The following is a 14,330-nucleotide window of genomic DNA, read 5'->3' on the forward strand; positions in this document are numbered from 1 at the left end:
AGAGAGGCCCTGTAGCTCGGACCTTTATAAAGGTGGCAATAAGATCTGTTGGAAATGATGAGTTCTATCTATAGGATACAGAGCCAGAGAAGTTGTATTTTGAGAGGCTTTGGATACAGTCCCACTTCCTCTCTCCCAAGGTGGTGATGGGAACCCTGAGCCGGTGGCTGAGGGGACAGACTGCGGTGGTTTGATCTGGATTCCTCCTCTAGTCCTCTGATTGGGGCCTTTTCTGTGGACCCTGCTTGTTCCTCTCCCACACCGACGCCCAGGCTCAGGGGCAGCATCCACACAGCCCAGCTTTTCTTTCACATTGCAGATTAATTTCAGACTCTGGTAATGCCGTTGACCAAAATTTATTCCTAAGCAGCCAAGCTCTATTAGTTGATTTTTATAGAGATTTGTTTTTTCCAGTGTGCTTGGCAAAATGCCTACCAATATTTATTCATTAACTCGAGAATTGGTTTTTGTGTTCCCATCTGCGGCTTTTATCTGAATTTTCTGTAGTGATCAATGTTCTCAGTGGGGAGTGGTGTGGGTATTTTTGCTCTCTTGACAGGAGAATCACTTCCTGAATTGGCTGTCAAGAATTGTGGGTGCCCTGACCTTGCAAACACCATGAAACTTTCCTCTGACCACTGGGGTATTCACATGAAAGGTTTTGTTATATGTTACATAATGCTTAAGAGCACTGAAACAACACTGCCCGAGTTGAATGCAGCTCTCCCACTTTTTGATGAAAACAATAGTATCTGCAGGACTTCCCTGGTGATCCAGAGGTTAAGATTCGGTACTTCCATTGCAGGCAGCATGGGTCCGATCCCTGGTTGGGGAACTAAGATCCTGCATGCCCTGTGGCATGGCCAAAAAAAAGAAAATAATAGTATCTGCTTGTAAAGATGATTGTGTTATTAGTATACATATCGTGCTTGGACGATCCTGGGCACACAAAAAGTGTTAGATGGGTGCTCGCTGCTCCTGCTCTTCTTAGTGTGGCTTTATTTGTTTGGAGCATCCCTGGAGCCCAGCTCTCCTGACACCCAGGCCCTGGACTCTCTGTACTTGATAGCCTTTATTTACTGTGGAGTCGTCGTGGCCTAGAACTCCTTCTGGCACTTGGCCTTCCCAGGATGAAATGCCTGGGCAGCTTGTTCCTGATTGGCTCTTTTCTAAAACTCCCGGGGAGTGAGAGAAGTTCCTCATTGTACGTCTCTTCTCTGGGAGCCTATTTCCTACTTTGAGTTACTCATTGTTTGTATGACTCACCTGTGCCAATTATGACCCCCTTAGTTTGCATTCTTCCCCTTGGGAAGCATACATCTGGAATGTTTTCCCCAATAATTACACCACAGTCAGGAAACGGAACTTAGTTTTTATCATCCAAGTCAGACAGAATTGGGTGAATCTGACATACACTGTATATTTCCAAGCCCCAGTTGAATGGTTATTGGATTACCTGCCATAGTGAATTAGGCTGACTGGTCTGATCTTGTGGATAAGGCAGAGCCAAGGATGAAGCCTGTGGTGAGCTGATGAGCGCAGGAGCCAGGTGCAGCCCAGCTTGGCCTCTCTCTCCAACTGGAAGGTAATGGTTGGGTGGGGCTAACATAAGTTCTCCCTAGTTTCGAGCCTGCAGGTCCTTGGGGTGAAACCTCTGGGTTTGCTTTTCTATAAGCTCTCGGTTTGGGTTAGGGGAGTGTGTGGGCTGAATGCACAGAGCATTTGTAGAGAGGAAGAAGGATCGCTTGTGTCACATGCTGATGCTTGGTTAGTATGACGAGGGCTGGATTTAGCAACGTGAAGGTTATTTGTGACCTTGACGAGCAGCCTCACTGGGGCCGTGATCAGTGTGAGCCTGAGTGGAATGGATATTTAATCATTTCCCTTTTTATAGGACATTTAATTTGTTTAGATTGTTTCAGTTTTTACCATTTTAGATGATAATGCTTGTGAACATCTTCAGGTGTATATTTTTTCTTTTCACATATCATTTCATAAGGATAATCATCATAGTAAGATTACTGAACCAAAGCATTAAAATATTTTAATATTATGCTACTAATATCTGACCCTCAGTCTGTTTTTTCCTAAAACAATCTGTAATAGCATTCCGTTTTTGCTGTAAGTAAATACCTCAGATAGAAATAGATACTGGCTGCTATGGTTTTAAGCTAAAAGCTAATTGAGCCATGAAAACTCATTGCCAATTCAGTAGCAAGAGGTGCAAAAAAATAATTGCCTCAATACATATTGATTTTTTTCAATCCAGAGTGGTTATGCTGTGGGATAATTGACCAATACTGACTCTTTAAAAAGACATAACAGTCGCAAAGCAAAGGAGTCTCCTTCAGCTAGTTGCTCTGCCTGTTTTGAAAACTACTACTTCTTGTACAAAAATATCCATGAAGTGATAATTAATGACTTAAAATTATAGCTGATTTAGTCTCATCTCATTCTAATATTCCTCATTACTTTGGTATTTTGGGCTTCCCACGTGGCTCAGTGGTAAAGAATCCGCATGCCAATGCAGGAGACGCAGGTTAGATCCCTGGGTCAGGAAGATCCCCTGGAGCAGGAAATGGGAACCCACTCCAGTATTCCTGCCTGGGAAATTCCATGGGCAGAGGAGACTGGTGAGCTACAGTCCATGGGGTCACAAAGCGTAGTACACCACTGAGCATGCACACACACACACTTTGGTATTTTACATCCTGCAAAGCACTTTATAATACAATAATCTTTTTTCCCTGTTGGATATGACTCCTGAATTTTGTTTTACATAATCTGGGCTGGCAACTGTTAATATAGTAGTGAAATTATGACAAAATTCCAAGCAAGGTATTTATTCAGATTTCTAAAGAGAAAGCAGGGGCTTCATCCATCCTTCATGTTTGGATCAAGGGTCTGACTCATCTGTGTGGTCTCTCCCTCTGTGTGTTTTTTTCCCGAGATGTAAGATGTATTGTTGAAATATTAAAGGAACAGTTTTCAGTCCTCCGGGAGCTCAGCTATTGCCCCAGGGGGATTATTTGTATATGTCAGAGTTTCTGGTCCTGTGGTAATGCTGGAAGAGATGCAGAGGAAGCCAGGGCCCGTGTGTGCTGCGGGGGATGGGGCAAGGTCTGCCTCCTTCTGAAGGGTTGCTAGGCCAGTGTTCAGTACCTAGAGCTGTGCTGTCTCAATCAGTAGCCACTGGCCACAGGTGGCTATTGAAATTTAGATTAATTAAAAGTAAATGAAGCTAGCAATTCAATTCCTTGGTCACACTAGTCGTATCTGAAATGTGCTCAGTAGCCAATGTGATTAGTAGCTGCTGCATTGAATAGTGAAGATAGGGAACATTTCCATCCCTGCAGAAATTTCTATTAGACAGTGCTGCTCCAGAGGGCGTGGCAGCCCCCCAGGTGTTGTGAGAGGCCCATGTTTAGGGTACTTGTTGGCCAAGCCCCTTAAGGGGATGAGGCTCAGCTTCCCGAAGAAGGGAAGTTGTAGGTGATCTGGGAGAGCAGGCTGTGGTCTCAGGCCAGGAGGAACAGCAGTGCCAGGCAAGGAAACTGAGAGAGAATCCCAGACACACATGGGGTCACCCTGGTGAGCTGGAAGAGGGACTGTGACCTGAAGGTCAGGGCACGGCTCAGGCCCGCAGACACACCCGGGACGCCTTATGGAGCCGGAAGCCTGCAGCGGTGGCTGGGGTTGCTGAAATCCTGCCCACTGGAGGGGGTCTGGCTGGTGTACAAGGATGTCAGGGCTCCTGTGCAGCTCTGCCCTACCCCTCAGAGCTGTTCCAGAGAGCCCTGTGAGCCCAGATGGTGCGGTGGGCATGGGGTGGCAGGGGAAGAGGGGGCTTTAGGACTGAGTACTTGGGACACAAAGGCTTGTTAACGTTTTCTTTTACAGTACACTAGGAGGGGCTTTTCCCCAGGCATCTGAATGCTTCTGAGGACAAAAGAAGAAATACGAAAAGGATGGCTTTAAAAAACAAGAAAACTAAAAGAGGCTCTATGCAATAGAAGAAATGTGGCCCACTTTTCAGTGGGACTCTTTGTAGCAACAGTCCTGGCTACAGAGAGCCTCTGGGGAAGCAGTCCACAATGGGCACCCCTGGGGGGTTCAGGACCACCTTCTCAGAACTCTTCAAGGCATGCCTGTCACATTAATAATAGTAATAATAACATTGAGGATGATAATAATGATATATCTGGTTGACCCTCAAATGATGCAGAGGTTAGGGGCACCAACCCTCCGAGCAGTTGAAAATTTGCTTTAACTTTGTATTCAACCCTCCATATCTGTGGTCCTGTATCCGTGATTCAACCAGCCTCAGATCATATAGTGCTGTCGTCGTTGTTCAGTCGCTCAGTTGTGCCTGACTCTTTGTGACCCCATGGACTGCAGCACGCCAGGCTTCCCTGTCCTTCACTGTCTCCCGGCGTTTGCTCAAACTCATGTCTATTCAGTCGGTAATGCCATCCAACCATCTCATCTTTTGTCACCCACTCCCTTCTCCTGCCCTCAGTCTTTCCCAACATCAGAGTCTTTTCCAATGAGTCAGCTCTTCACATCAGGTGGCCAAAGTATTGGAGCTTCAGCATCAATCCTTCCAATGAATATTCAGGACTGATCTCCTTTAGGATGGACTGGTTTGATCTCATTGCTGTCCAAGGGACTGTCAAGAGTCTTCTCCAGCACCACAGTTGGAAGGCATCAATTCTTCAGCACTCAGCCTTCTTTGTGGTCTGACTCTCACATCCATACATGACTACTAGAAAAACCATAGCTGTGACTCTATGGACCTTTCTTGGCAAAGTGATGTCTCTGCTTTTTAATACACTGTCAAGGTTTGTCATAGCTTTCCTTCCAAGGAACAAGCGTCTTTTAGTTTCATGGCTGTAGTGCATATTTGTTGAAAAACCACAGTTCAAACCTGTGTTGTACAAGGTCGCCTGTAATGAATGTAGGCATAGCTAGTTTCATTGTCCTTTGCTTTTTTGTACTTTGGAGGTACTGCACTTTTTCTTTTTTTGCTGTTTTTTAATCTTTTTACAAATTGAAAGTCTGTGGCAACCCTACAGTCTGCAAGTCTATTGGCATCATTTTTCCAACAGCATTTGCTTACTTCACGTCTCTGTCACGTTTTTGTAATTTTTGCAATATTTCCAACTGTTTCATTATTATTATATTTATTATGGTGATCTTTGATCAGTGATTATTGATGTTATTGCTGTAGGTGTTTTAGGGCACCATAAATCACATGCATATAAAATGGTGCACTTGATAAACGTCTGTGTTCTGACTGTTTCACCAACTGGCCATTCCCTCCTCTCTCTCCCTCTCCTCTGGCCTCTCTGTCCCTGAGAAAACAGGATATTGAATTTAGGCCAATTAATAACCGTTCAGTGGCCTCTAAGTGTTCAAGTGAGAGGAAGAGTCACACATTTCACTTTCAATCAAAGCTAGAAATGATTAAATTTAGTGAAGAAGGCATGGTGAAAGCCAGGATAGGGTGAAAGCTAGGCCCCTGACACCAGTTAGCCTCATTATGATTGCAAAGGACAAGCTCTTGAAGGAAATTAAAAGTGCCACTTCTGTGAGCACAAGAATGATAAGAAAGTGAAGCAGTCTTATTTCTGATATGCAGAAAGTTTTAGTGATCTGGATAGAAGATCACATCAGTCACAAATTGTAAGCCAAAGCCCAATTTATGGCAAAGCTGGAACTTTCTTTAGTTCTGTAAAGTCTGAGAGAGGTGAGGAAGCTGCAGAAGAAAAGTTTGAAGCCACAACATTGTCAATCAACTTTACTTCAATAAAAAAAAAAGAAAAAGACATTTTGTAAGGGTGTAACTGCCATAGATAGTGATTCCTCTGATGGATCAGGGAAAAGTCAACTGCAAACCTTCTGGAAAGGGCTTACCATTCTAGGTGTCATTAAGAACATTTGTGATTCATGGGAAGAGATCAAAATACCACCATTAACAGGAGTTGGGAAGAGGTTGATTCCAACCCTTGTGGATGATTTGGAGGGATTCAAGACTGCAGTGGAGGAAGTAACTGCAGATGTGGTAGAAACAGCAGGAGAACTAGAATTAGAAGGAGAACCTAAAGATGTGAGTGAATTGTTGCAATCCTATGAAGAAACATAAATAGAGAACAAGCTGCTTCTTCTAGAAGAGAAAGTTGTTTCTTGAGATGGAATCTCCTGGTGAAGAAGCTGTAAAGATTGCTGAAATAACAACAAGGGATGTGGAATATCACAATTTAGTAGATAAAGCAGCAGCAGAGTTTGAGAGGACTGACTCAGATTTTGAAAGAAGTCCTACTGTGGGTAAAATGCCATCAAATGGCATTGCATGCTCCAGAGAAGTTAATGAAAGGAAGAGTCAGTTGATGCGGCACATTTCATTGTTGTTTTTTTTAAGAAATTGCTAGAGTCACCCCAACTTTCAGCTCCACCCCCCTGATCAGTCAGCAGCCATCTAGACTCTCCATCAACAAAATGGTTTATGACTCGCTGAAGGCTCAAATTTTTTAGCAGTAAAGTATTTTTAAACTAAAGCATATATTTTTTAAGGCATAATGCTGTTGCATACTTAACAGACTGTAATATAACTTTCAGATGTGCTGGAAAGCCAAATAATGCATGTGGCTCCCTTTGTTGTGATATTTGCTTTATTGCAGTGGCCTGGAACTGAACCCACAATATCTCCAGGATATGTCTGTATTTACATAATGCTTACTAACACCCAGGCACTGTTTTAAGTGATTTATTTAAATTCACTTAAGAGGACATTCATGAGGCAGTAGCAAAATTTATCTCTGGAGGGCTTCCAGTTGGAAAGGCCCAGCCCCACATTTTAATAGCATCAATAACCATTGTAATAGTAGCTGCTATATTTTAAGATTAAAAAAAAATTTTAGCTTACATTGTCTTTTTTCCCCTCCCAAGCACTTTTGCTAAGATACAATTTACATACCATAAAATCTACCCATTGTACATCCACAGTTCAATGACTTTGGTAAATTTTTAGAGTTATACAGCTATCATAGCAATTAAATTTTAGGACCTTTCCATCAGCCCAAAAAGTTATCCTGTGCTTGTTTTGTAGTTAATCCCTGCTCCCACCCTTAGCTGTAGGCAATCACTAATCTTTCTTTCTTTTTCTATAAATTTACCTTTTCTGAAAATTTCATATGAATGGAATCTTACAATATGCAATCTTTTGCATCTGGGTTCTTTTTGAGGTTTATTCAAGTTATAATATGTATTGGTAGTTCATTCCTTTCAATTGTTGAGTAGTATTCCATTGTGTTGATATACTACGTATTGTTCATATATTCACAAGCTGATAAGCATTTGGATTGTTTCTGTTTTGGTTTATTATAAATAACGCTGTTAGGAACATTCATGCATGCATTTTGTGTGAACAAGTTTTCATTTTTCTTGGGTAGATTCTTAGGTGCAATGGACTGAATGTTTATGCCTGTCCACATGTCATATATTGAAATTCTAGTCCCCAAATGGGGTAGAATTTGGAGGTTGGACCTTCAGAAGGTGATCAATTCTAGTAGTTTTCCTTTTGGATTCCTTGGGATTTTTAATATGCAAGATAATGTCACCTGTGAATAAATGCAGTTTTAATTCTTTTCAATCTGGATGCCGTTAATTAATTAGGTGATGATGATGATTCATGATATTTTTGTCTTAGCTTCAAACTCCATTACAGTACAGCATTGCATAGAAGTGGTGAAGGCAGGCATTCTTGCCCTGTTCCCAATTCTAGGAGGAAATACATTCAATCTCTCACTATTTATGTATTATTGTTGCCTATAGGTTTTTAAAAAAGGCTGATAGATGCCTTTTATCAGGTTGAAGAAATTCCCTTATTTTTCAAGTTCATTAAGAGTTTTTGTCTTGCCTTTTGAGATGATCAGTGGTCTTGTCCTTTATTCTATCAATATGGTTTGTTGCATTAATTAACTTGGATATTACATCAACCTTGCATTCCTGGGATGAATTCCCACTTAGTTATACTGCATAACCTTTTTTATATGTTGCTAGGTAGGGTTGACTAGTATTTTATTAAAAATTAATTTTTTCTGTGATGTTTTTGGTCTCATAGAATGAGTTGGAAAGTGTCTCCTATTTTCTGAAAGATTTTGCAAAGGATTGGTATTATTTCTTCTTTAAATATTTAGGAGGATTCACCTGTGAAATTGCTTTTGAACTGTGGTGTGGAGAAGACTCTTGAAAGTCCCTTGGACTGCAAGGAGATCCAACCAGTTCATCCTAAAGGAGATCAGTCCTGGGTGTTCATTGGAAGGACTGATGTTGAAGCTGAAACTCTACTACTTGGCCACCTGATGCAAAGAGCTGACTCATTAGAAAAGACCATGATGCTGGGAAAGATGGAGGGCAGGAGAAGGGGATGACAGAGGATGAGATGGTTGGATGGTATTACCGACTCAATGGACATGGGTTTGGGTGAACTCTGGGAGTTGGTGATGGACAGGGAGGCCTGGCATGCTGCGGTTCATGGGGTTGCAAAGAGTTGGACACAACTGAGTGACTGAACTGACCTGACCTGTGAAATCATCTGGGTTTGTGCTTTTCTTTGTGAGAAGTTTTTAAGTTATGAAATAAGTTTCTTATTACAGACTTACTCAGATCATCTATTTCTTCTTGAGTCAGTTTTGGTAATTTATGTATTTCTATAGATGTCCATTTTATCTAAGTTGTCTGATTTGTTGGCATAAAGTTGTTCTGTAGGATTAGTAATGGTGTCCCTTTTTTCATTCATCATTTAATAGTATTTGTCTCCTCTCTCTCTATTTTTCCTCTTCCTTATCAGTCTAGTCAAGGATTTGTCAATTTTTTTGATTTAGAAAGAACCAACTTTTTGTTTCTTGTTTTCTCTAGAGTTTTTGTGTTTTCTCTTGAATTGATTTCCACTATACTCTTTTTGATTTACTTTCTTCTGATTGCTTTGGTTTTTAGTTTGTTTTTCTATTTCTTGTTTCTTAAGAGAAAGATTAGGTTACTTGTATTGAGATTCTTTTTCTGATGCAGGCATTAAAACCTGGATAACTATAGATTACTCCTCTGCTTGTGTAGCTTAGTGGGCACATCACATATGTTTTAGATCTTGGTTTGTTATGTAAAATGGGAAAAATGTAGTACTCAACTCTTAAGGTTCTCAGGAGGTTTGAATCACCTAATCAGTGTAAAGTGCTCAACATAGTAACCCAGTACATAGTAAGTGCTCAGTGGATGTCAACACCGTTATTATTTACTATTATTGTGTGAAGAAAATAAGGCTCAGAGAGGAAATGACTCAACATCACACATCTGGTGAGAGCCAGAGAGAGCTTGAACTCTGGCCAGTCTGATGCTGTTCTGCCAGGCTGCCCGCCTAGTTCTGAGAGGTCTCCATCAAGTTAAATCACAAAGTGTTTGAGTAAGTGCTTGATGGATTGTGGATTGGAAGAAACTTCTCTCTCCAACTCCAAGATTCTATGATTCTGAGACAGTGCACAATGGACAGAAGTGGGAGCAAGCAGGTTGGGCTGTCGAACCTTGAGATGAATAGTTGAATGGGCTTGTATAATCACCCAGTGCTGGCTGGCAATCAAAGCCTCAGATTCCTGGGGGTCTAAAATCAGAAAGACCATGTGTACCCAGGAGGCATCTTTGGGAGGTGCCTGGCAGGGTTTATTTCATCTGTGCCTTTGCAGGAATCTGGATTTCTTTTTTTTTTTTTTATTAGTTGGAGGCTAATTACTTCACAACATTTCAGTGGGTTTTGTCATACATTGATATGAATCAGCCATAGAGTTACACGTATTCCCCATCCCGATCCCCCCTCCCACCTCCCTCTCCACCCGACTCCTCTGGGTCTTCCCAGTGCACCAGGCCCGAGCACTTGTCTCATGCATCCCACCTGGGCTGGTGATCTGTTTCACCATAGATAATATACATGCTGTTCTTTCGAAACATCCCACCCTCACCTTCTCCCACAGAGTTCAAAAGTCTGTTCTGTACTTCTGTGTCTCTTTTTCTGTTTTGCATATAGGGTTATTGTTACCATCTTTCAAATTCCATATATATGTGTTAGTATGCTGTAATGGTCTTTATCTTTCTGGCTTACTTCACTCTGTATAATGGGCTCCAGTTTCATCCATCTCATTAGAACTGATTCAAATGAATTCTTTTTAATGGCTGAGTAATATTCCATGGTGTATATGTACCACAGCTTCCTTATCCATTCGTCTGCTGATGGGCATCTAGGTTGCTTCCATGTCTTGGCTATTATAAACAGTGCTGCGATGAACATTAAAAATATGGAACGCTTCACGAATTTGTGTGTCATCCTTGCGCAGGGGCCATGCTAATCTTCTCTGTATCGTTCCAATTTTAGTATATGTGCTGCCAAAGCGAGCACAGGAATCTGGATTTCTAGAGAGGTCCCTGGGGCCAGCATACCTTACGTCACTGTCTGCCCAGCTTAGGAAGTGAGAGGAAAACTGCAAAAGAAAGTTTGCATATGAGATATAACTATTGCTGAAATACATGTCCCTGTGGCCCTGCCGCCCCGCAGTCTTCTCCAGCCAACACAAAAGATTGTTTCTGTCTTGCTTCCTGGATTTCCTTCCCCAAAGAGTAAAGGGCAAGTCCTACATTTGCAGCTAGCTGGCTAGAGACTGTTTCTATTAACTATAGCTTTGGGAAGTATGCTTATGCTAATATAATTCTGTCCCTTAGACTTTTTCCTGTTTAGAAGTGGTATCTCTGAAATCAAACCTTTCTTAGAGTCAGGAGTTTACTCTTCTAAATTTAGAATCAAGGAAACTAGTCAAGGCGTTAGTTGAACTCGTGTCCTTGGGATGCATTTAATATCACAGTGACTTTCTTTGGTAGGGCCTCTGTCAGAGAGAAAGAATTTGCCCTTTCTTTTTTTTAATTGGGGAATAAAAGGTTGACAATAAACAAGGACACATCTTTGAAGTGTTTAGTAAGAAAGGGAAGTTTTAAATATTTCCTGGCATTCATCTAATTTACAAGTGCACAACTTGGTTAATCATGTCCAGACACGTCCTTAACCCAAGTCTTCCCATAACTTAAGAGCATGTTCACTGGAATGCAGCCTGCATCATTTACTTCTGGCTACAAATGAAAAGTTCCAGCCAACTGGAATTCTACCTCAGTTTGCGTGCAATGCAATTACAACCAGAGAAGCTTAGTGGAATAGCTTCCAAAGGTGGAAGCCCATTTCTTTCTCCTATGCTGCAGCTCTTGAATCAGTCAACATTAGGTCAAGATACTGGGGGAGACTGCCTCTCTGATTGAATGCCTTATGGTTCCTCTCAGTGCTACATAGATTATCTGGAATTTCCTGAAAAAGTTGAATGGCGTAGTGCCTATGGGGAAAATATTAAAAGAGGGAACACAGTAGAGGAAGTTAGGGGAATGAGAAGCAAAACTTCAACCAACAATGACTATGAGATAACTCAGGTAGATGAAGGAGCTGTCACTAGACTTCATTCCCTCACTCACTTAGCTGAGATTTATTGAATTTCAACTGTGAGCCAAATCCTGCTTTAAGTGCTTGGGTACAGGGGTTAGAAAAACAGATGTGGCCTCTGACCTCATGGGGTGCACAGAGCAGACACGTGTGAATCAGATAACTGAGCAGGTGGTTCATTAATAGCCGTTGTGATGGGGCAGGGAGGGGAGCTGCAGGTGCTGTGTTAGTGGGCATTCAGGGTGTGTGTTTTGGGGCATGCTAAGAATGACATTTAAGGTGAAACTGACAGGTGGGTGAGATTTAGCTGGGTCAGGAAGCAGAGCAGAAGGGCTACAGTCTGAGAGCATAGAGGAAACAGAGTCTTTGTGGGTGAATGTGCCCTAAATGTGGAGGCCTGACCAGTGTGGAGCCCAGGGAACTCCACACCAGGGCTGGAGGGGTGGGTGGGGCCAGGCCACACAGGATTGAGAGCTGGGGACTTTATCCTGGAGACAGTAGTGTTTGGGACCGTTGATGGAGTTTTCAGGAAGGGGTAAATGTGGTTTGCATTTTCATCTAGTGACTTAAGTGCTTTTCCCTGCATTCTTCTGTGGGGTGGACCAGAGAATGGCCTGAATTTGAGGATCCCCATGGAGCACATCAAAGCCCAGTGAGAAGTTCTCTTTGTGGCATGTGGTCGGGGAGCCAGCATTGGAAGGTTTTGAAGAGGACAGCGACATAGTCTGTGGAGCAGTTCCGTGGTGGCTTTCAAGTTCTGGGGAAACAGTGTAGGTCAGAAGGCAGCTGAAGGGAAGTGGCTTGCAGTGTTTAAGTAAGGGGGAAGTTTAGCACTCAGGGAAGGTGTCAGAGGGATAGTGGAGCTGGAAAGCTCTGGTTTCGTCTTCAGAGGCTAAGGGATGAGAAGCCCTTCATGAGAAAGTGAAGAGATTACAGACCTGCGTGAAAGTGACCAAGGAGAGGAGGGAAGCAGGTGAGAGGGGCTTCTGGGCTTGTTGTGAAAGGAGAGGTGGGTTGATAGATGCAGGGAGGATGTGAGCTGCCAATGAGAGGAATGAGTCAAGGCTCACTTTGAATATTCAGGAGGGACCTGAAGGAAGACCATGAAGCCACTGTCCCCACCATGCCCCTCGGCATCCAGGGGTGGGAATACCCATCCCTGTGGCCAGGTCAGCCCAGTCCTGGTAACTCCATGACCTCAGAGAGGAGGGCCAGAGTCGTTTGTGCCCCAGCTCTAAAGCCAGAAAGCTGCTTTTTATAAATTAGCACAAATTGACCTCATTACCCATGGTCGTTAAGGGACTTCAGAGACCAAAAAACCAAAAACAGATCAAACTCCCCCAGAGCACAGCTTAGCTCTGGCAGCAGGATCCAAAGGTACAAGGGGCTGGCTTTCTGCTCAGGTGTGTGTGTCGTCCCGGTGCTGGACCTGGGACGGTCCCGGCCAGGCTGTTACTCTTCCCGGCTCCCTGCAGGCGTGCGCAGAGCTTCGTGTTCTGCTAATCACATGATCATGATGGAATATTCCCCCACAAGCTGCTTTTATCCATTTCTTATTCTTCTAAGTTCCGAGACAGTGAACCTGGCTTGCTCTGTATTTCTTAAAAAAGTCCTTTTTTCTTAATACTCCAGGGCTCCTCTTTCTGTTCGTTCCTTTTCCCTTTTTTTGCTTTAATTGGAGTGAGGTCATTTGTGAAACTGTCGCTACTGTGTAGAAGGGTGGCCAGAAGGGACACCAAGTCCTCCTTGTACTTCTGATGTGTACAGCCTGTAAGGTGTACAAAATAGTCAGCATTTGAGAAAATGAAACCTAAGAGTTGTTTAAGGTGCAGGAATATATAAATTCTTCTTTTTAATGGAGTCCATTTTCTTGGTAAAGATAAGAGTGACGGAACATGAGGGAGGAGCTTCAGATTTTTTTTTTTCTTAACTGAAGTCTAGACACTTCCTTCAGGAATGGTAATTTCCTCAGCATATTTTCTCAGCCCTCAGCGTCTGTGATAATTTGAATATTGGAAGTTTTACAAGCTGTGTGAGAGTGTGAGGGGGTTGTGTTGTTTGTCCAGGGAGATCTGAAGAGGGAGTGGCCTTGTTTTTGGGCAAGTAGACCCGGATCAGAGAGAGTCACCAGGTTTTATTGAGGGCAGGGGTTCTTCAGACTCATTTAGAGGATTTTTCCTGCACTTCCAGAATCAGGCCATTTCTTGGTCTGAAGGTATGGTGATAATCATGGGGCGGGGGGCAGGGGGGAGTTGGGGTTTCAGTCATGTTTTCAGCTTAAAGGTAAAGGCAAGAAAGCTGGATGCTGTTCTGTTGGGCCCTTTGTTATGATCCATTTGACAGTTTGAAATCCATAAGAAAATCAACTAAAGTGTAGAGGGCTTCATACACTGTGTTAACAGCCAGTACTGCATTCTACACTTCGCATTTTTGGGAAGGTGTTATCTAAAAAACTCGTGTAGTCTGTCATTGTAGAAATGAAGCAATCACCAAGCTTGTGGTTTGTCCCTTGGCCCTGAATTAAGTCACTGTTAACAGAAGAGCCCAGATGGGCTGCTCCATAGGTGGCCTCGGCTCAGGGCTCATCTGTGTATCTTGCTCTGACCGTCCCTGCTGGACCTCATGGGGGGCCATCATAGAGATTAAATACGTTTATGTATGCCAGGGAGTGTTGCACAGACTAGATCATTAGTGTTTACCCTTATTTTTCTCCTTCTCCCCCTCTCTAAATGATAAACTCAGTCTGTCCTCTTACAGAAGATTTTTATTCCAAGATGTAGGATGATGGCTTCTCTCTTAAAGTCAGATG

The 14,330-nt window shown here is 42.8% G+C and overlaps 1 protein-coding gene and 1 non-coding gene across 2 annotated transcripts in view; one reads left to right on the top strand and one right to left on the bottom strand.

Moving 5' to 3' along the window:
* Nucleotides 1-14,330, top strand: part of XXYLT1 (xyloside xylosyltransferase 1) — a 178,380-nt gene that overhangs the window by 52,105 nt on the left and 111,945 nt on the right. The gene's annotated exons all lie outside the window — the stretch shown is intronic.
* LOC136173813 (U6 spliceosomal RNA) lies at nucleotides 10,335-10,441 on the bottom strand. Its single transcript, XR_010664293.1, has one exon. It is a non-coding gene; the product is annotated as a U6 spliceosomal RNA (small nuclear RNA).

This window comes from Muntiacus reevesi, chromosome 8, assembly GCF_963930625.1.
Source record: "Muntiacus reevesi chromosome 8, mMunRee1.1, whole genome shotgun sequence".
Taxonomy (NCBI): Eukaryota; Metazoa; Chordata; class Mammalia; order Artiodactyla; family Cervidae; genus Muntiacus; species Muntiacus reevesi.